We start from the raw sequence: 10,661 nt of genomic DNA on the forward strand, positions 1-10,661 counted from the left end.
TATTTTAGTTACTCCGTAACGGTTGACAACGTGGGGATGTAGCTCAGATGGTAGAGCGCTCGCTTAGCATGCGAGAGGTACGGGGATCGATACCCCGCATCTCCACTTTATTTTTTTTATTTATTCCAGGATGATTTGATCTGCTCCAGTAGCAGTATGAACCAGTTCTTGTCAGTAGAGTCCATAGTTGTAGCTTTATAAGTACTCTCTTTGTCGTTGTCTTCATATACTTCTAATAAATGGCAACGGTCAGCCGTGTCTGCAGTATTTCTACATGATATAGCAACACTTCTAATAAATGGCAACGGTCGAGGAAAGGATGTGGATCAGAAGGCTCGGAAATTTGAATCGTTCTAAACTTCTCACTTCCAACATCAAATGCCACCAAAACTTTTAACAAGAAGTATACTAAAATAAAAGCATGGACAAAATACCTTTAATTGCATCAACACAAAGGGAACTAGAACTAGGCAAGAAGAACTTGGAACGTTTGGGTTTGATTTCTCTTTGGCTCATAGAGTGTGTCTCTTTGGATTCCGTCATCAATCAGTCAATTGCATTAACAACCTAAATACAGAGCGCTCTCATAAGAAGAAATTCATATTTATGGAATAGGGTGAGTTACTTCATTTTCAGTTACGTTTTGGCCATAGAAATTTTGATTCTCAAAATATTCAACATATCTTTTTATTTTAAGAAACGGAAATTGGGTTAAATGTCCAAATATTCTTAAAACATGGTTCAAACGGACGAGTAAAAATTAATATGGGTGAAATGGACACCAACAAAATAGCAAGAATGAAACTGGATTCATCCTAACTTAAACTTAAAAAATATTGAGGATGAAACTGGATGCATCCTGATGTAAATTAAAAATAAGAAAAAATATTTGAAAATGGGCAGGATGATACTGTTTACATCCTGTCTACTTTTACAATTTCGTCCATTTAAACAGTATCAAACCTTACATGTCTTTTTCACCCAGAAATTGTTGGTTTTGGTCTTTTTAACCAATTTTTTGTTTAGGAAACCATCTGTTAAATGTTTAAATTGTATTCCGACTACTTATGTGTTAAAATTTACATATTCTACTAGTAGTTTAGTAGGTTTTTCTATGGTTCTCGACGATGTTCTTATTGTGTATGTAAACCTTATGAGTTGATGAAAACGAAAAAGAGTGAAGCTTTTATTTGTTTTTCTAAGAAAAAAACCGAGCAGCGAGTAGACGAAGAATGAAGTATCACCCGTAATACTTTATGCAGTGGTTCCGTATGAATCGAGAAAAAAAATCATGATAAAACCCATACTCACAGTTTTTCTTTTAATTTGTGGGTCACAATAGACCCCGTCTCTCGGGGTCGTGCAGGGGAGGTATTGCGTTGTGTGTGACGGTTTTTTAGTGTGGGTTTTTTCTTGGTCTATACAGATTTTTTATACTTTATGATCTTTATCATGGGATGTAAACAAAGAAAATGAGAACGACCTTTTGGGCACTATACAAAAATTTGAGGGGACCATTCCAAAAATATAAGTCAAAAGCCCGAGTTAAAATTTCACAAAAAAGTTAATTTTTTGCTCATAAAAATCATTTTAAAATTCCGTATCCGAACTGATTTCTTGCTTTTTACTTTTAAAAGTGAAAAAATAACTTTTGAATATGCATCCAAACGCGTTATTAAAGTTTAAATTGTTACTGATTCATTATGACATAAATGAAAACCTCATATATATATAGAATGGCTAAAGTGTCCTTATTTTTTTCTTTAAATTTCTTTTTATGATAAATAATAATAATAATTAATAAGACAAATATAGAGTACTTTACAAGTAATTGGTTGGGAGGCTAGTAAAAAGATTGGGCCTTATACCTTTCTGAATAACAAGCCCAATCATGTGGAACAAATAATTTCCAATTTTATTTTTTTTTTATTTTTTTTGAGTTCTCAACCTTTTTTTTTTCTTCTATTCTTTTTATTTTAATTTTGGTTTTACTTTTGAAGATTTTCAATTATTTTTTATTGGGTTCGGTTCAGTTAGCTATTTTTTTCTCCTTAGATTAATGTTTGTCTATGAAAAAAGAACCCATACGGACCTAAATATATTCTTCATATGCGAAGAACAAATGGAGTCTTCATATGCGAAGAACAAACGGAGGTTCGTGCAGAAAAATTCAACCGACGTTTTGACTAATATGAAAAATCTCGATCTGTTTTTTGCATACGAAAAATTATGGAAAAATCCAACTGATGTCTCGACTAAAATATAAAATTGCACTTTGTTCTTTTGCATACGGGTGGTAAAAAAACTGTGAAGTTCGGCTAGGGAATATAAAAAGCCAACTCAACCGCACCTATGTTTTGTCATGAGGAAAAAATCAACTTAGACGAACCTCAATTTGTTCCTCATTTGGCAAGAATAGATTGATGTTAGGATATTTATACATATATATATAATCTCCTAATAGGAAAAAATAATATTTTAAGAAAAATAATATTCCCTCCATTTTTGAAAAAATGTTACTTTCACTTTTTCAATTTAGTTAGGCTAAGGTGAAAAAGTAACACTTTTCTATAAATTGAGAGTTTTTTTTTTCCCGAAGAATAGGAAAAATGAATAAAGATAAAAGAAAACAATAAATAGTAGAATAAATGATCAATTTGGTCGTTTGTTGTCCTCTCACCAGGACACCTCTTATCCCTAAAAGTGGATGGCCTTTTCTCTTATTTGTATTGTGAATTTCTGTTCTCAATTTCTCATGCTTTTATTACATCTATTTAAGGAGTAGAATAAGCTAAATTTAACTTATTGACTTGTTCTTACTTCTTAACCTTTGGTCATAATTGCTTAAGTATGGACGTCGAGGGAAACTGAAGTTCTGTCCCTTCAGATTGCCAAATGTAAGTTTGGCATCACATTTTCTTCAGTTAGATCTTTCACAAAGTGATGTCTGAGTTGTTCTAACATGGTTGACTACAATAGCTGGTAAAGCAGATTTTGTCGAGCATTATGAATTTGAAGTAATTGTCTATCTGTATCATTTACTATCTGTTGGAACAATTGTTGAATTATGCCTGCACAACAAATAAAATCAAACACAAAAAAAATAACGTTATGGTTGAGTCGCGGACTAGGCCGCTTTCTTTGAGACGTTTCACGGCTCTGCCCAAGATTGTGCAAGCAGTTCTTCAATGGCGCGTCGTCCCCAGGATAAAACAACCGAGATCAATCTCTTACGCAATCACTCTATGTGAAACTTCTACACTTCAATCTTGCTCAGAACTCTTTAGAAAAACCAAGGATGATCACTCACTTGTTTTCTTTCTCACAAAAATTCATTTTTCTTTGACAACTCAAGAGACATAAAAGAAAACTCTCTATATGAAGAAGGCTCCTAAAACTCTTCTTCTTCTGTTCATCAAAAAACTAAAACATTAAAGAACATACATCTCTCATTTTTTTTCCAACAAAAATTCAAATTTATAGTCAAGAGTTTCAAAACATTTAAATGTTATTAAAAATGTTATTATGGTGGAGTTAACACCATTAAAACCACAAATATGTAACGGTCAAAATTAATATTAACAAAATTAATTTTTCTTTCATGAAAAACTTAATTGCTTAACACACACGACTTATATTAAAAACATTTAAATTAAAAATATTTTTATTTGAAATTGAATTTATGTTTTAAATATATATTCCCAACAATCCCCCACTTATATTTTTAAAACATTGAGCAAGAACATATAGAGCTATGCATAAGCAAAGGTGTCTGGCGACTTGAACCTTTACGCAGTGTTAATAAGCTCTCTTAAAATCTGACTTAGAGTGAACATAAGTCTTGAATTCTAGGAGATAAAAAGATTGCTTAACACACACAACTATACTAGTGTAAAGTCTAAAGCCAGCACATTACGTCCTGCGCTTGTATCCCAGTTTAACGAATGATCTAGAGAACTGCCCATATTCTCATTGAAAGCGGCCACAGTTTCCCATTCATATATGTGAGTTATTAAAGAGTACTCCTGAAAGTACCCCACTCTAAATAGAGATATAAACATCATTAAGAGTTTAACAGTTAAGAAATTAAAAAAGTAAACTCAACCTTACTCGCTTCAGGATATCATGTCGTGGGATGAATTCTTCAAAAACATGATTCTCGCATCTCCATATCACCTATGACTTCGTCTAGTCCATTTGAACCTATTTCTAGGTTGGGTATTCATCACAGATGACTCAATCTCAATGGGCATCAACCTCATCCCTAAGATGTATTCACATCTTCTTATCAATCCTTTCGTCAAAGGACTAATGAAAACTCTTTCCAGACACTATATAATCCATATTCTCATAAAATCAACTCTTATATTTGTCGTTTTGTTCGCAATTCATGCAATAGCCGCGGTACTATCACATTTGATTAATATGTCTATTCCTCTATCCATTAGAGGATCGAATCGCTCAATCCCTTAAAGGATTCAACTTATTGACTACAGGAAGAAGTACCCTGATGCGAAATTCCAATTGTTGTACACGAGTTTGCACTCAAGCATACTAAAATTCATATAAAGTGACAGGGCTCTACTCAGATAGTTGCACTATGGACATCATATTCAGAATCAAAACTAATCACATGGATAGATCAAGAACATGGATATAGAAAAACATAGATGGTTTTGATGTTTACTAAGTGAACGACGTTTCCCATATCTGTCTGAAGGCCTCCGCCAAAATGAACCTATCCTAATGGATTGAGATACTAGTCTGACCAATATCAACACACTGGCATATACAAGGGTACCAGTGGTCGATAACCTAACTCTAGGTCAACACAACTGGCATATACAAGGGTACCAGTGGTCAACTTTATTGAATTTATTCCTTTTGGTCAAATGGTCTGGTCTGAATTTCGTTTCTTTTTTTTCTTTTTTTTTTTCTTTTTTCAACTTTTTTTTTTGGTATCTCAATCACTCTAATTCACCCTAGCATTGGTAACAACTTGAATCGTGAGCCCCACCAAATCACTTAGAAACATATTTAAAAAGAAAAATAAAAACAGAAGTGAAAAGGACTCAACGAGATATGGCAAAACTACCATGTTATTTCTAACACCTGAGCTCTGTGCTTTTATGAATAGACTCTTCTAGATGTTTCCATCTAATCAGATTGGTTCCTCAAACTCCTACAATCAAAATGCTTCCATCCACTTAGATTAGTTAATGCAATCCTCAATAGGCATAAATTTCTAAGCTCTGGAGTTTATTTATTGCAACTAAAAAGTTTCTCCCATACCCCCAAACTTAAATCTAACATTGTCCTCAATGTTCTAAAGATAAAATTAAAAGCATGAACAAGGAGAAAATGTTACCATTTGAAGCAAAAGATTTAAGGAAAGATATTACCGTGTTGCGTGAGTTTGGGTTACCTCCCAAGAAGTGCTAAGTTTAAAGTCTTCAGCCAGACTTAGGAAAGGATCAGTCAACTCGAACCGTATAATAGTAGCCGAAATAACTGCGGGTCTTATAAACCAAAAAGAGCTGACCAAAGAAAACTGCAGTAAACCAAGAAATTGAACAATACTAGCATGCCCTTACCTAGTTTCCTGATAACTATCGCTAATTGCGGTTCAGGTTCTATGAAAGGGTCTAAATAGAATATTTTCATTGGTTGCGTTTCTTCATAGGTGAGATCCGAATCATTAGTTCATAGAGTCTGGAAAAACTCAAATATGATCTTAGAAGCGCACAATAATAACCTAAATAACTGAGGATCCTCTAAGTCAATAAGATTTGACTTACAAAATTCACCACAATGAGAGTAGTGGTCACTCTTAAGCAAATGTGTCGATTCTAATTTCCTAACGTACTTAGGCATAGTATCATAACTAAATAAGTGACACATTTTAAACTCATACGTTCCCACGATTGGTAGAAAATTTTTTGGTGGGAAAACAAAATCGATCTGGGTATCATAGCCTGGGTAAACCACATCAACCAGAGGATGGGTTTCTAACAACTGAACTTCCTTATGGACATCACTGGGTTCAGGAAAACGAGTATGAAGATAATCTTGTAAGATGGTTGAGGCATTGATGTCAAGTCCCAAGTGAGGGACCTTTCTAAGAGTTAAAGCACATGGAGAGTGATAATCACCCCCAAACTTAGAGTTTTCAGTGTCTCTAGTTAGACTAGCCACAATCTCCCTAATTTCTAGGTCATCAGATTCCTGAAAAATGGGCAATTGATTCTTCTAAGTTGTAATCTTGTGGTGTATCCTCATTCATCTCTACGAGTTCATTTGAGACTAGTGTTTCTAAATCGTATGACTCTAAAACAACATTTTCGGAATAAACCCGTTCCTCTAAACCACTATCAGCTTCGTAATCAAAAGGAAAAACTACATCGTCTAAAACGGTGGTATCCCTAATCAAATCCTCGTCCTTTTGAATAGGTGAATAATCGTAAAAATTATTTGGATTTGAACTAGAAATAATATAATCATTATAAAGCTCAACTGGATTAATAGATTCCTGATCACTAGGCCTACACATTTCAGATTCTTCATGACTACTATCCTCATCATCATAATAGTACGAAGATGATTGAACCTTATCTAAATAAGAAGTTTTACCAATTATAACCTCGTTATATTGATTATGTGAAAAACTATCTTCATTCTCAAGGGTATTATTGGATACACTATGTTGGCAATTCAAGTTATTTCGAGCAATACTTTCATTCGTCTCTAACTCAAGTCTACGTGTCGACTCAGCTATCCTCTCAAGGGTCTCTTCCAAAGAAAGTTCCCTGAGTGTTGGATCTAAGTTTTGAGTTAATCTATTGAGGATATCTTCTTCAGTTGTTGTTGCAGTCCTTTCGTCCATAACTACGTTATCTACCTCATCTAATTTAGACGTCGATTCAGCTAACTGACGTGATGACTCAGCTGAATTCCTGAGAGTCTCTTCTAGAGAAGGAATAGGAACTGAAGGATCATAATAAGGACTACTTTTCAATAGTTTGATTGTATCCTCTAAAGACGAAGAACTAGTATTATAATCTTCTTGCTCGTATGACTGATGCGCGTGCGGATAGTAATTGGGCTCACCATGGTATGAACCATAACCTTGAAAAGGTTGGCGTCCCCAGCCACTATTCTCATTGTGGTCATAATACTGATGATGTCCATATTCAAATTCAGGTCGATATTCATTGTATTCATTGTATTGGCTTCTATCATACCAGTTCGACATTCTTAATTGCAGAGGAATTCTACGCAGTCACAAACAAGGCCGACTTGACTCCACCAAAGCAAACCTAAAGATTTCTAGCAAACAAAAATCATGATGGATCCACTTAGATTGTTTTCTAGACCAGCTTCTATTCCTTCGAAAAGGAATTCGTTACAATTTGAGCACACCCCTATGGAATCAATCCGAGCTAATGTAAGTTGAATCGAGGCGAGGGAAGCTCAGTGGAGCTTTGATACCCAAGGCCTCACCGCTATCACAAGGCGGCGCAGTCACGCATTCAACTCACAGAAACCATCATGAACTTTGAAACGTGCTTAAAGAGCAACCAATATTTTTCGAACGAGTTTCCTATTAAGCTCATTACCCTATTGGTCTCGTTCTATTCCAAATTTTAAAGCTTAGGTTCACGTTCGGTTTCATTTTCCTAAGGCGGGAAAGAAGGGAACGGTGATGAAATCCAAACCCTTATCTTGTATTGGCCAGTCCTTGCCCTTTACTAGGAATTTAAAAACAGTCCAAATTCGTCCTCAATCAATGAATCACCTTAAGGAATACAGTAACTCGCTTACAGGAGATTCGCGAGTGTTTCGAGGGACTTACCTCCCGTACCAGACGGGGGATGAACCGTTGAAGTCGACTCGGGCCACGACTCCTATGTCATGTACGAATCCGAGGGGCCGAGACGATATTGTAATCGTCGTCCTTCCCTGCAAACAGTTTATTTATTTTTTTATTAATAATAAGACCCTTCCGTAGGGTTAAAAAAATGTCCAAAAGTCCAGAATAAAGTCCAAATAAAAAGTCCAAAAATTATGAAAAATAAAGCCTATTTACAAATTCTAAAAAAAATAAATAAAAGCTATATACAAAAAAAAATAATAATAATAAAAATTAAATCCTAAAAAAAATTATGTCTTTTTTTTTTTTTTTTTTTAGCTTTTAGCTTTAAGCTTTTTGTTCCCAAGTCCTTAGTATTCCACTTCGAACCTGTAAATAAAAGAAAAAAAAAAGAAACGTAAAAAGGAACAAATAATAGTAAAAAAAAAAAAACTAAAAACAAATCTATAAACAAGTCCCCGTCGGCGGCGCCATTTTGTTATAGTAATTTTAATGCGGTAAATAAGAGTTTGTTGCTCGGACTTGTAAAGATTTAAAAACAAAAATATATACAAAATATGTCACACGATCAAGAGATACTAGGACTTCGGATTCCACCAGTAACCACATTCAATCAGTTCATATAACGACTCATAACTATTCTAGCTCTTTTGTTGACTCTTTTATTTGCCAAAAATAGATTTTGTAAAACATCAATTGTAAATCACAAGCATGGTGCATCAAAAGCTCTTACATCTAAGCATACACCATCAAACGAAATCACAACTAATTAATAAAAATCATAAAACGATGAAAAACAAGTGCAAAAGTCATAAAGAATAGATTATAGTTACCAAAAGTTTGTGAAATAAGGCTTTCTCCTTCATCCCAGTATTGGGGTTTAGCTATTCATATCAAACACACACTCAAAATAATAATTCAAGCTCACAAGGTGTTTAAAAGATTGAAAAAGGATAAGACAGTGGATCTACGACCCACGCTGAGCGTCCAGAGAACAACGACAATACTTTGCTGTTGTAAACAACGACACAGGTTAACTGTTGTTGACGCTGCTGAAAATAAGACTGTCCTGGATAGTTTGTTCTTCGTGTTCTTCAAGCTCTTTAATGGAAGCAGCAGCAGCACCCGTTCCTGGATATCGATTGTTTCTGCTCCTCAGAGGCTCTGCTCGACCCCAAACTCTTATCAAGACTTGAACAGGACCTAGTACGTAACTATCCAGCGTAAAACTCTCACAAAATCTTTCATAGAAATCCTTGAAACTGGACACAACAATACGTATCCTGTTTGTACTTTGATCGCTTCTCCCAGCCATTCCAGCCCAAGTTGATCGATAAAATCACTTGCATACGGTATGTTTAGTTTTAACAGGCCTAGCCCAATTGATTTCAGGGATTTAATCTCCCTCAAAACTGCCCAGAAATCCAACAACAAATTATCAGACGTGAACTTTAGTTTTCCCGCCAAATTCCATTATTTGAGCTTTGAATGTGGTGTCCCCTTAACCAGACTGGGAGTCCCTTTAGCATATGCCTTGAAATAGGGTGTCCCTTACCCAAATTAGGGGTGCCTTTAGCAATTCTTCTGGGATGTTTTCCGCACTTTTTCGTGGTTCCTCCGAGCTATTTTTGGGGTACTTCCGGTACACTTCTGGGGAGCTTCGGGTATGCTATCTACGGAGGTCCAAATGCCATATTTTTAGCCAATTTTGCCGCAAAACCTTATTTTCCAAAAACACCTACAAATAAATAAAATAACCAAATAAGTACAAAATCGAGCACTAACACTATACACAATTGACATATATTAGACACATAAATGCGTCTATCAGTTAGGGCGGCTAGGTTGTTGCCTAGAGCCTCGAATTGTTAGGGTCCCAAAATTTCAATGTTTCTTACAGTTTTATTTTTGTCTGTTTTTTTTTTGTTTTGCCATATATTTTAGTGCTCTGTATTGATCACTGTTATTGTTGATAAGTCATGTTGTTATTGAAAGTTGTTTGTTTTATGACCACCCCATACAAATTCTCAATTCAGTTTAGCCAATATTTTATCTTCTACAAACTTTTATGTAATATCCTATTCATTATATTAAATGATTTTTTTAAAACTAATTTAAATATCCTCATTTCATGTAAAGTCATTCAAAATACTACGAATACCTCAAGGGGAAGATCAAAATTTAACAAAATAAATTATGCATGAGTGCGTTATCTTTACCTCCATTGAGTTTTCAGTTACATATTATCTTAGATAGAAAGCGCATATTATACTCATGGAGTCTCCAATTACATATTGTCTTGGAAAGCACGTATTATATGTTCTCAAAAAGTAGTTTCAAAAAATCTTTGTTAACTTTTGTCTACTGCCTGATTTGCTAGTGCATCCGCTACCTAGTTGGTCTCTCTATAGATGTAGTGGATTTTATGATGTGAAATGGATTGCAATATGTCTGTCATATGTCGCAAATACCATGGTGTCTCGATTTGTTTGGTGATGAAATTGACTAGCTTTTGTGACCCAGGCTTTTGTCTATTTTATATTTGTTGTTGTTTTGACCCTATAAGGTCGGTTCTTATGGGAGTTGGTATAAAAGTTGTTTTGCCATGCCACGTGGCATGGTAAGCTAGTTTCCCCACTATGGTAAAACTGGAAAATTTTATTAAAATAGTATATTATATTGTGTTTTATGGGACCCTTATCAATAAAAAATTTAATTATTTCGGTTCGGTGGGGTCTTAGGGGATTATAAAATATTTTATGGGACCGTTTTATAATAAAAATCTGTTATA

At 34.6% G+C, this 10,661-nt stretch overlaps 1 non-coding gene across 1 annotated transcript; it reads left to right on the forward strand.

Moving 5' to 3' along the window:
* Positions 1–32: 32 nt before the first annotated feature.
* On the forward strand, positions 33–105 carry TRNAA-AGC. Its single transcript has one exon. It is a non-coding gene; the product is annotated as a tRNA-Ala (tRNA).
* Positions 106–10,661: the final 10,556 nt, after the last annotated feature.

This window comes from Papaver somniferum, chromosome 5 (genome assembly GCF_003573695.1).
Source record: "Papaver somniferum cultivar HN1 chromosome 5, ASM357369v1, whole genome shotgun sequence".
NCBI classification, from domain to species: domain Eukaryota; kingdom Viridiplantae; phylum Streptophyta; class Magnoliopsida; order Ranunculales; family Papaveraceae; genus Papaver; species Papaver somniferum.